Raw genomic sequence first — 11,593 nt, forward strand, 5'->3', positions numbered from 1 at the left:
TCTATTTTGTTGAACTTGGGCCATAATCCTCCTCGGTTTGGCCCATAAATCATTTACGCCCTACATTAGCCCCTCAAAACCCGGCTGTCCAACCTCTGGGCTGGACAGGGGGGTTTTGGTGACGCCAAACTTCTTCCTGTGGCCCAATCCATTCGGCCTATTAAACATGCTGGCGGTTCCTCATATGCCCAAGAGATTCACCGGTCTACGAGATAGTTTTTAATTTCGCGCTTGAGGCGTTCTTATCGCTTGGGGTATCCAAAACGCGCTTTGAATAATCACTATTTACGAGACTACTTTAATTCGACGGTTTATTTTGATGGGGTGGAGAAGTGGAACCGGCGTGTTTGGGTTTGCTGATTCCTTTGGAGATCTGAACCTATTAAATGCCCCCCGCTCTGCCCTCTGTATAAGTAGGACAGGAGGAGGTTATTGTTTTTACCAAAAATCCCTTTTCATCCCCCTGCGACTCTGGAATACTTAGCCTCCCTTAGGATTCGGTTTACTCATTGGTTTATACTCTTAATCGTAAAATACTTTACCATAACAACAAGGGATGCAAAAGCCCCACCCCTCCCAAAAACGCCACGTTCCGATAAAGCTTATCATGGCTCGATCGGGACAAGGATGGCGAAGACTCAAAATCAACCTCATCCTTCTTTCAGTCAAAATCCGAAGCAGGGACTCGTCACGTCAAACTTTCGACGTGACTGAGTCGAGAACACCCAAGATCGTTACCATCCGGCTCCTCACGAGCGTACCTAATATGGCACCGGCGTGTTAGGAGTCAGGGCTGAGGCAGGGGCTAAGTGCTTCTGCTTCTCCCTCTTTTGCTCCTTGGTGCCCTCCCCCTCCCTCTTCTTATTGTCTTCCCAGCACCAGTTCCGCCCTGGTGCTGTTTCTTTTCTATCTTTTGCTCCTCTCTTTGTCTCTTCATCTCTCTCTCCTCTTCTCCTCCTTCTTTACTCATGTCCTCCATTTTCTTTATTCATCCCCTTCATCTTCGTCATTGATTTCTTCCTTACTATTTCCTTCTTCTTCATTCATTTTCTTTTTTAAAGTGAGTCCCTCTCTTAGTATGAGCAGCAATGAGGCAGAGATTGGAGAAACTTTGAAGACGAGTTTAAAAGACGCTTGACAGTTTACTTTTCTGTACTACAGATGTAATGGTTGCTTAGGCAGTTTACATTTTGTATAGGCTCGTTTGAGCCCCTTTCTGTATGTTGTAATAATTTTTTATATTAATAAAAATTGTTGTCTACCTTATTTTGCATGTTATGTCTCTATGTTTTCATAAATTTGCAAGCGCTGCTCGGCACAATAATATAGCATCTAAATCAATGACGACTAAGATCAAAATATTTGATAATAAAATGATGTCGCCATAGCTTTAATAGAAGTGCTTGGCACAATAAGGCCGACCCGTAAAAAATAGTACTTACCCGGAACTAGCCGAGGAGAGAACCGAAGGCTTGATGCCATGTGAGAAATAACCGTCCGAGGACATATCCCCTGCCAAATGAATAGCCCTCTTATACGACTAAATGCTGAGGCGTCCCACCACCTTCCTTACCCCCTTATTGGCCTTAACCTTCTATGGTGTTTAGGCCGTAGACGAAGTGACTTGACGTTTTTATCAAGTAGCCCATCTTACGAAATTCAAACCTTTACTTACCCAAGTATTTGGTTTCCCCATAGGCTTGAGTCCGAGGACCATGCAAGACCTAGGTTCTGTCCAACACTTGTAATTTTCATCTTTTGTACTTGGTTTCCCATAGGCTTGAGTCCGAGGACCATTCAAGACCTAGGTCCTGTCCCCGGGCCCTTGTGCTAAATCGGACCTGGGCCGTGAGTTGACTGGGCCCAAAATTAGGGGGTATTTCCGTATTCTCAGGCCACGCGATACTTTTTGGGCGTCCCAGTATTCGAGGTGCGCCTTCTCGAGACTCCTCTAACTTCAGGGTTGCAGACGACGTTGGAAATCGAGCCAGAGACATTTTGTCTGTAGCGTTCCTTGGGACGCTGCGTGAATTAAATGCTACTATTTTATCTTTTGATATAAAATAGGAGAGAAAGTTACTTTTCCTACGCACAAATCCTTCAGCTTCCTCCTTTAGGAAATCATGTTTGAGGCGAGGGTTAGGGAAAAAGAACTTTCTCCACCGCGGAGGCGCCGTGTCCTCCCGAGACTCGAAGGAGTGATGCACGGGCCAAGAAAGCATAAACTTAAGAGAAATTTACACTTCTACGGAGGGGGGAGGGTGTCTCCCCCCCTTTCAGTTAAAATCCGAAGCAGGTTCTGGTCATGCCAGATTTTTGGTATGTCCGAAGAAGGAATTTCCACCATCAGCACTGTCTACCTTGTAACCGGCAAATTCTTGTGGGGGCTTCCCAACTTCCGGCTCCCTGCGCCTTTTCTGTAGATGGTGTTAGCCTGAGGTCAGGTTCTTTGGCTGCCTGAGTTATGGGCATGCAGAAGTGTCGAGGAATAGTTTCCTTAGACAACAACTTGGCGCAGTAGCCAACCTCTCCTCTGAGCTGTCCCCACGGCTTTCTCTCCACTCGCTTGTATTTCCCTTTACTTATGTAGTCAGCTTTAGTGTAAGCTTGTTTTAGTTTTTCATTGTACACTGTACTGTTCCTTTGTCTTAATAGAACAGGAGTCCATTTCTCTATACATATCTTTCTTCTCCGTAACAACTACTTTATGCATGAATATTAAATGCAAGCTTGCTCTTAAGGATATTCTGAGCAGAAAAAATGCTTTAATACAGGTTCCTACTAATTCAAACTCACAAATATTATCAAGTATAACAATGATAACTTTCAATAAATTAAATTCTTGGAACTAACCGGGATAAGCGCTGAGTACTACGCGATGCATGTTAGACCAATGTCCGAGAACGATAATCTCTAAATAATTCGTCTGAAAGGGTAGCTAAGTAGCGAGGGACTTTGATTGTGTTTTTGGGTAATGAATTGCGTCGTACCGAGGGCAGATTGTGGAATCTATGCATTCAAGGTATTAACCCACTTGTGAACTAGGAGTCCTCCTCGGATGGATTTTGAGGTTTACGTGCCATAGTTGGTTCCACATCCAGGTAGTTGGTTTTTCCCATAGGCTTGAGTCCGAGGACTATGCAATGCCTTGGTTCTGTCCAAAACCTAGTTTTCCACATCCGGGTAGTTGGTTTTCCCACAGGCTTGAGTCCGAGGACTATGCAATGCCTTGGTTCTGTCCAAAACCTAGTTTTCCACATCCAGGTAGTTGGTTTTCCCACAGGCTTGAGTCCGAGGACTATGCAATGCCTTGGTTCTGTCCAAAACCTAGTTTTCCACATCCAGGTAGTTGGTTTTCCCACAGGCTTGAGTCCGAGGACTATGCAATGCCTTGGTTCTGTCCAAAACCTAGTTTTCCACATCCAGGTAGTTGGTTTTCCCACAGGCTTGAGTCCGAGGACTATGCAATGCCTTGGTTCTGTCCAAAAGCCAGTTTTCCATGGTTTGGTAGGTTTGGTTTTCCACAGGCATGAGTCCGAGGACTATGGCCTTGGTTCTGTCCAAAACCTAGTTTCCACATCCAGGTAGTTGGTTTTCCCACAGGCTTGAGTCCGAGGACTATGCAATGCCTTGGTTCTGTCCAAAACCTAGTTTCCACATCCAGGTAATTGGTTTTCCCACAGGCTTGAGTCCGAGGACTATGCAATGCCTTGGTTCTGTCCAAAACCTAGTTTTCCACATCCAGGTAGTTGGTTTTCCCACAGGCTTGAGTCCGAGGACTATGCAATGCCTTGGTTCTGTCCAAAACCTAGTTTTCCACATCCAGGTAGTTGGTTTTCCTACAGGCTTGAGTCCGAGGACTATGCAATGCCTTGGTTCTGTCCAAAACCTAGTTTTCTCTTTGTATGGGGCCTTAGCTTGCCTTTAGCTCTAGGGGAGCTAGCTCTTCAGTCAAGCCCCTTGAGTTTATCTATACGGTTAACGTTACCAAGCGCCTAGTTTGTTCCGTACGAGGAGCTTTAGCTTTTAGGGAAGTTAGCTCTTCAGCTAAGCCCCTCGTCAAGAAACGTAGCCCCTAGTGAGATTTTATACTTGAACTCTATAACCAACGGTTAGAAATAACAGAGGAAGTGTTTCAACCTACCACCTGTGCCAACACGCAAGCCTGTCCCCACAGACGGCGCCAATTGTAGGGTCACGATTCGTGGCGGACCGTAACAGTGTCGGGTTCGCACGTAAAACGGCCCTAACAATATCATTTGTAGAGCGTGGGTTTGAAAGGCTAGGCCTTGATCGATAGGCGGTGGGTTGTTCAGGGGGTTCATACAAGGTTAAATGATCGTCACCCCTAGAGTACTTCTCATGGAGGTGGGCTGGGAGGCTCTCGTTTCTTGGCCACTTTTTCCCAGCCCCTTCCCCAGATTACTTAGTTTTCCTTTTATACTCGCCTGTATCCATTTATCCTTCATCCACGTGTAGGGTCAATCTTTCCAAGGCTGATACTTGTCCCATCAGTCTATCCCCCAAAGTCATTGGGGGTGGTTGTAAAAGCCAAAGAATGTGGCCCTGTCGGGTTCAGAATATTAAATGATAATAACCGCAGCTTTCCCCGGATATTTTAGATCTTTTTTCCGAGTTTCAGTTTTATACCATTTTTACCCTTCTTTACGAGGGGGAACTTTGGGTCTGCCGAGGACTGAACTACCCTCGGCGGTACCCAAAGTCTATTTTGTTGAACTTGGGCCATAATCCTCCTCGGCTTGGCCCATAAATCATTTACGCCCTACAATAATGATATGGAAATGATAATGATAAGAAAGTGTAGTCCTTTTAGAATGTAAATCATGATAAAATAATAAGTTTTTGTTGGAGATAAAACATCCATTTTTAAAAAAAATTAAGCAATAATTATTCTAGCATTTGAGATTGAGAACCTCATATGATTTTATTCCCGAAACAAAAGCTCAAAACTATCAAGAAAAACTCAAGCTTTCACAACTGTCACGCCCAAAATCAGACTTGCAAGCCACAACAATTAAAGCTAAGGTGAAAAATGCTAGCTTTAGAGTTAAAAATGAACCAAAACTATCAAAAAAAAAAAAAAAAAAAAACTCAATCTTTCACAACTGTCGCCCAAAATCTGACTTGCAAACCATAACAGTTTAAGATAAGGTGAAAAATGCTAGCTTTAAAGTTAAAAATGAACCTGTTTCGATGTGGCCCTGAGGGAAATAGAAGACATGTTCGTTTTGATCTTTAATAATAAAAAAAATATGGTAGCATTATTGTGATCTTTCTTCCCTCTGCACCAAACATATATATGACGATCACTATGAAGGTTAGGTTATGCATCAACAATTTGGCAGCCAAACTCAAACAACAACAAAAAGGAGGAAAACAGAAGTGCACAAAACTAAGTCAAAAATGCATAATAAGGGAAATAAAATATAAAAAAACCACCGTCACAACACAATCGCAAGAATTAAAGTCTTAATTAATTTGGCAACATAGAAACCCGTGGTTGAAAGCCTTATGAACACACAACCTACAATTTTCCAACTTTAAATTGCGGCCCCTCCTAAACCAAAAGGCCTGTAAAAAAATAGATCAGAAAATACCTAGTAAGTTTCAAAATAACAATAAGCAAAACATGGCCAAATAGAGATCATAAAGAGAGAGCGAGGGCTGAAATTTGATCTAAGAAAGAGGTTACCTCAAATTTATCTGCTGCTGTTGTTGTTGTTGTTTGTAGTGAAATCTGAAGCAAAGAGGTGGGTGAAAGGATTTGAAAACACAGAATTGAGAGAATTGGAGAACTGAAGAAGAAGCAATTTGAATTTGAAAACCAACGTGAGTGTACTGGGAGTGTGTTCCTATTTTGTAGATAGTGTTTTACGTGGAAGTTAAAGAAGCATTTTTACCAAGTTTTGTCCTTACTTAAATGTAGGCTATAGGGGTATCTTGGAACAAAAAAATTCGGTTCAAACAAGGACAACCCCTTAAATAGTAGTATAGATGACTTATATTATATGGATTAACCAAACTTATGTTAAAGCAGAATGCCCCATTTAGGATTGTCATTTTCAAGTTATTATGAGTTAAGCAGACCAATACATAATTGACCCATTCATTAAACTTGCTTTGATTCACATTGATATCCTGGGTTTAGTTCAAGTTGTTGCAAAAGAATTTGTCAAAGTGTGGAACAAGCTAACCTTTTAAAGAAAGGGGAAAATGAATTATTATTATTGTTTGGAGGGAGGGGGGGGGGGGCAGGAGGACAAAACCAATATTGAGTCAGGCGTTGAGCCGTACGGGCTTGACAGGCGAAGTATCAGGTTGACTGAGGGAGATCCCCTTGCACTCCAAGAAAGGTGAGACAAGCTACCACCGTACCAAGGGACATAGGCCGAAGCTGACAGCCATGAGTAGGCCTAAAAGGAGAAAAGGGGGGAGGCGTGTTGGGGAAGCACCCATCACCTCCACATTAAATATCCTGCATGAACTAGGACAGTCGCATTAATAGAGGAAGTGATGCCTAAATAGTACTTGGATAGCTTGTAACTCACCTGGCACTTCCCCCAAATAGGGGATGTGACTAGTATCTAACGAACAATTACCACCCTATAGCTGAAGGGTCAGGATTAAGGATAGATTACTATAAAAGGAAGGGAAAATCCCATTAATGGGGAGGAGATGAATCAGAGAGAGAGAGAGAGAGCTACTAAGACTCGTGTTGTTGTTAAACTTGAAATACCTTCCTCAGTCAAGCCGAGGGACAAGACTATTTTCTCTTCGGCTAATCTTGTTGCTTTCTTTTTGGCTACCCTTTTTCTTCTTCTTTATTTTTTTTATTTTTTTAATCTTTACATTGGGTCTGTTTTTCCTGACTTAGACTCTAGGCCCAGGAATCCATGAGTTGGTTTGCCATTCCCATCTCTAAATCCACTTAAAAATAATAATTGTTGTGGGCCCGTACCCAAGGTCCAAGTTCCTAGCCTTTGGGTCCTTGGGTAGGCAAACACTCCCCCACACAATTATTATTTTTAATCTAAGTGGATCCATTAATCCAATTTGAGAAAGAAATGAAGTCTTTCATCTTTTTAGGGTAGTTAATCTTTCATCCTAGTTTTGAAATATGCTATGTCAATATAACAATTACTGCTTTTGGGTTCTTTCCCCATCCATTCCCATCTTAAATCAAGCTCAATTACAAATGAAAAGGCTCCAAGATTACGAGTCATGATCTAAAAAGTGATTGCCCAAACCATTGACTCTTCAATTTTGTATAAGCCAAGAAGCAACTTTCCCTCATTCAATTGAACTAGCAGCTTCCCCATCACCTCCTCTAGGTTAGGATGGCATAATCAAAGTAGGGGGCCTCTCTCTACCACTTTTGTCTATTTCACGTAAAGTATGCCTCTAGGATTGGATTCCTTAGTTAAGAAAAGAGAAGACAAATCTAAGTGGACATGGATAGGGAACAAGACATGAAGCCATTTATACTAAACTTTTACCCATAACAAATTGTGTCATGTCAAACAAGGCCATCTTTTTTTTTTTTTTTTTTTGAGTTAAGGTGTCAAACTAAAATCAATTGTATCGCTAATTTACCTCTTTAGTAGGGTTGTAAATGAACTAAGTTGTGTATTAAAAGTTTAAAATTATGTTTATATTTTTGAACATGAGCCATGTTTACACTCATTAACAAACTAAATTATATATTCAGCTTTGGTTCATTTTATGGTTGAACAAGCTCAAATTTTTGTTACAAATTATTTAATTAACTTATTCTTTTCTCATATATAACAAAGACGGTGTACAATTCAATCTAAAGTATATATAAGTATTTAAATCTAGCCTTATGTTAATGAACACATTATTATATTTCGGTTTAACTTATTAATGGTTAAGTCGAAACTTAAAGTTGAATTTGGCGTTAAATAAATGAGTATTAAAGGCAAATTATCGAACTGGATTATTTGCTGAATGAATTTATGTTTGCCTTCTTATTGTAGACTTTAAAATTCGGTATCGGGCAGATCAGGAAAAAAAAAAATTAAAAATCCATATTGAGAATACCATTGCTAGCTGTTAAATAAATACATTTCTTATCTCATCTCAACAAGGGTTCTATGGTGTAGTGGTTAGCACTCTGGACTTTGAATCCAGCGACCTGGGTTCGACTCCCGGTAGGACCTCTTTTTTTTCCCTGGGCTTCTTTTTACCACACTGGTTCAGTCTCAGACAAATAACAAAGCAAGGCCCATGTTCTGTTCCTGTCTGTGTTCTTCTTCACCCCAAAACTGACTTCTTTTTTCAATTTTTTTTTTTGTTCGTTTGTTCTAAAGCTTGTGAGGTTGTTTCATATTTGATAGAATTTACTGGGTCTTATATATGAAATTATTAATATGGGTAAGTGTTTTTTTTTTTTTTTTTTTTTTTTTTAATGCTTTGGATGATTCCCTGTAATCTTGTACAAGTTAGTTCCTTTTGTATGTGAAAGAGTTTTATTTAACATGCATTTACATGGGTAAGCATCCATTTATTCAGAAATGCCATAATGCCAATGTTAAAATTTACTATGTGTTTGAAACTACAAGGGTTTGAGGCTTTTGTGAATAAAGTCGGCATTTTTATATGTTTAGAGCAAGTGGGTCTTCGAGATCCAGCTCAATGATTGAATTAAATGCTTGTATTAAAACATTTTAGTTTTTTTCTTAGTGGGTTGAGACTGAAATTTTCCTTTGCTGCTTCTATTTTCTGCAAGTCTAAATCACCCATGAGAAAATATCTTATTAGATAGAGTTGGAATGGGTTCTTTTTTGGTAGACAAAGTTTTGAATTTTTCTGGTTTTCATGGGTGTTTTACAGAAATGAAAGCTTTGTTGGAGGTATTTTAATGAGGGTCATTAGTAGTGCTTAATGCTTTTTGGCTCGGGAAAAAGCTTCTTTATGTTTGTTTATTTATCAAATGAGGCAAACCCAAGCTTGGTTTTAGGCTTGGCCATTAAAAAAATTCAAGCTCGGAACTTGAAGCTTTCTCTCTTCCTGATTTTGTTTGAGTGGAAAAATGCTTTGTAAGTTTTTATTTTTCCTTTTTTGCCTGAGTTGCTAGATAGTTGTACTTTCCATGCTTTATAGTTTGTCTTTTTGATGGGTCCTTAGGACCTTAGCACACTGCCTATGTTCTCTGGTTTTTTGTATTCTTTCAAGTTTTTTTGAATGGAACATTATTTACTTATAAAAAAACAAAAAAAAATCCAAGCCCAAATATTATAATATGTTCATGAAACAACTCATGAGTATGAGACTTGATTTGAGCATATGTAAAGTTATATTTTATATGTATAAATGTGTAGAAATATACTTATATATATACACTTGAGATTGGATTGTGCAAGTTTGTAAATAAGTTAATAAGATATAAAATTAACATGTTGTAAAAATTCCGTACTTGTTTTTTACTATACAATGTTGGTGAATCTTATTTCATAAGTTCTTAAGTGAAAGTTAGTTTATCTTATCTCAAATGATAAATTTTCAGCTATAATTTAGTTATTAATTATTAGCACATATTTTCATATCCCATGAGGCCATGACTGTATTCATAGGATGTGGATCTTGTCTCATGAAGTGGAAGTCACTAGTACGAATCTCACATTCCCTCTCCCACTGGGGCCAAAATTCACCGATACAAACATCACTATTGTTATAAGAACAAGCAAATCACTGGCATCATCCACATGGCAGTGCCTCACTGGAACAAAATTACAAAGCCACACTTTATTTATGACCATAGATGTTATTTCTTATCAATTCTGCTGTACCACTTGTTTACTGCTCCACCTCATTCACATCACCACCACCACCATGTTGCCCTGTTTAAGCTGTTGTATGCTTCTGTCTATACAAAGCTGAAAAACTCAAATAATAGATAACATGCTAGATGATTTTTTTTTTAAATTGGTTTAAAACATGTTATATGATACATGTTGGCAAGTCCTGTATTTTTAATTAGTTTTACTGATCTTTCTCATGGTTGTGGAAACAGCTGCTTGGTAAATGTTGCAGCTTTTCTGTTCTCTGTAAAATCCACTGTTTTTACTTCAATGGATAAAAATAAATATTTAAAAAAAAAATTGTTATATGACACATGAGGTCCTCAAATATTTGCGGAATTTTGTTTTTACTATTGTTTGTTTGCTTATGATCTTTTGGTGATTTCCCATATAATCTTGTGAATTTTTAATACAATGGTTTCTTTCAGCTATTGCATATTTATATGGTCCATCCTTGCAACTGTTTATTTTCTTTTGATGACTGCCTTCTCAGAGATTGGGACACTTTGCAAAATTTAAATCGAGTTTGCGCACTCATGGTTATTGTATTATTCTTTTGGTTTATGAAAGGTGTAAGAAAAAAAAAAAATGGTTCTCAAAGTAGAGTTGCCCTAAAATGTGATAATCCTTACTGAAAATCTTGATGCAAAAGGATTGCTGCTTTGGCGGTCAATTACTGTACCCCTGATGGAAAACCTTGTACAAGGAAGGCCACTAAGGAGCTTGGATATTTTCTTGCTGTCACTGCTCTGGAGAGCATAGGAGAGGGTAGAGACAGCACACTAGAGATGTATTGTTTCCGGTTGTTTTTTAGCTGCATAGCTTTTCCAAGGAGATATTTTAGAGGGCGTTGTACACAAGGTGCTGAAGCATGGGGTCTTCTTGAGTTGTGGACCTGTGAAAAACATCTCTCTTAAATCTGAAAATTCCAGATTACTGGTATGTGGCTGGGGAGTACCCTGTCTTCTTGAATGACAAGCTGTCAAAGATTGAAAAAGATGTTGTGATCCGTTTCATTGTGATTGGAACGAAGTAGCTCTGAGGTAGAGAGAGAATTTCAAGCACTGGTTAGTTTGGAAAGAGATTATCTTGGACCAATTTCTTAGTGTTAGTGATACTCCCTTTGCATAAGTTTGGTTATAACCTGTAACTATGTTTGTGAGCCTTGTTGATGTTTGCTTGGCTACTACTTAAGTACTACAATTAACCTTTTTGAGTTTTTGTAGCCAAGTATCTGGCATGTTAATATATGGTTAGCAACTTGTAGTTTTCATCCATTAGCAGGTATGCAAATGTGTTGTTATTTAGTTATCTGGGACCTTTTTTGTTAGTGATGGTCTTTTGTTGCAACTATTTTGGCCACACAAGTGCCAGTTTTCACATTGTTTCCTTGTTGCAAACCAAGGCCAACTTGCTGCTGTGTTTTCTTCGAACCAATAACACCATTTTCCTTTCAAGGACCTATTTCTTTTTTTCAACTCCCTCTTGTTAGCAACTCTTCTGTGATATGTCCAACTGTGGGAGCTAGCTACTGTTTATGTCTTCAAGTGGAAGGTTACAAGGCTTACGCGCCAAGTGATAATAATAAGCCTTTAGCTTTAGCCCCAAAAATACCAGTATAAAAGTACTACGTGATCAAACTCCCAACCTCTTTGAAAGAAATAAAAGTAATGCATAACCATTTTCTCTTTTAAATAGTTACGATTTCATTTGGTAGAAAGAAAGCACATCCCTCCAAAAAAACAGGAGGA

General features: G+C 39.2%; 1 non-coding gene and 1 pseudogene across 1 annotated transcript; both read left to right on the forward strand.

The window, feature by feature from the left end:
- The first annotated feature begins 8,129 nt into the window (after positions 1–8,129).
- On the forward strand, positions 8,130–8,201 carry TRNAQ-UUG. Its single transcript has one exon. It is a non-coding gene; the product is annotated as a tRNA-Gln (tRNA).
- A 244-nt stretch (positions 8,202–8,445) lies between these two features.
- Positions 8,446–11,222, forward strand: LOC115992443 (annotated as a pseudogene).
- Positions 11,223–11,593: the final 371 nt, after the last annotated feature.

Source organism: Quercus lobata, chromosome 5 (assembly GCF_001633185.2).
Source record: "Quercus lobata isolate SW786 chromosome 5, ValleyOak3.0 Primary Assembly, whole genome shotgun sequence".
Classification (NCBI taxonomy): domain Eukaryota; kingdom Viridiplantae; phylum Streptophyta; class Magnoliopsida; order Fagales; family Fagaceae; genus Quercus; species Quercus lobata.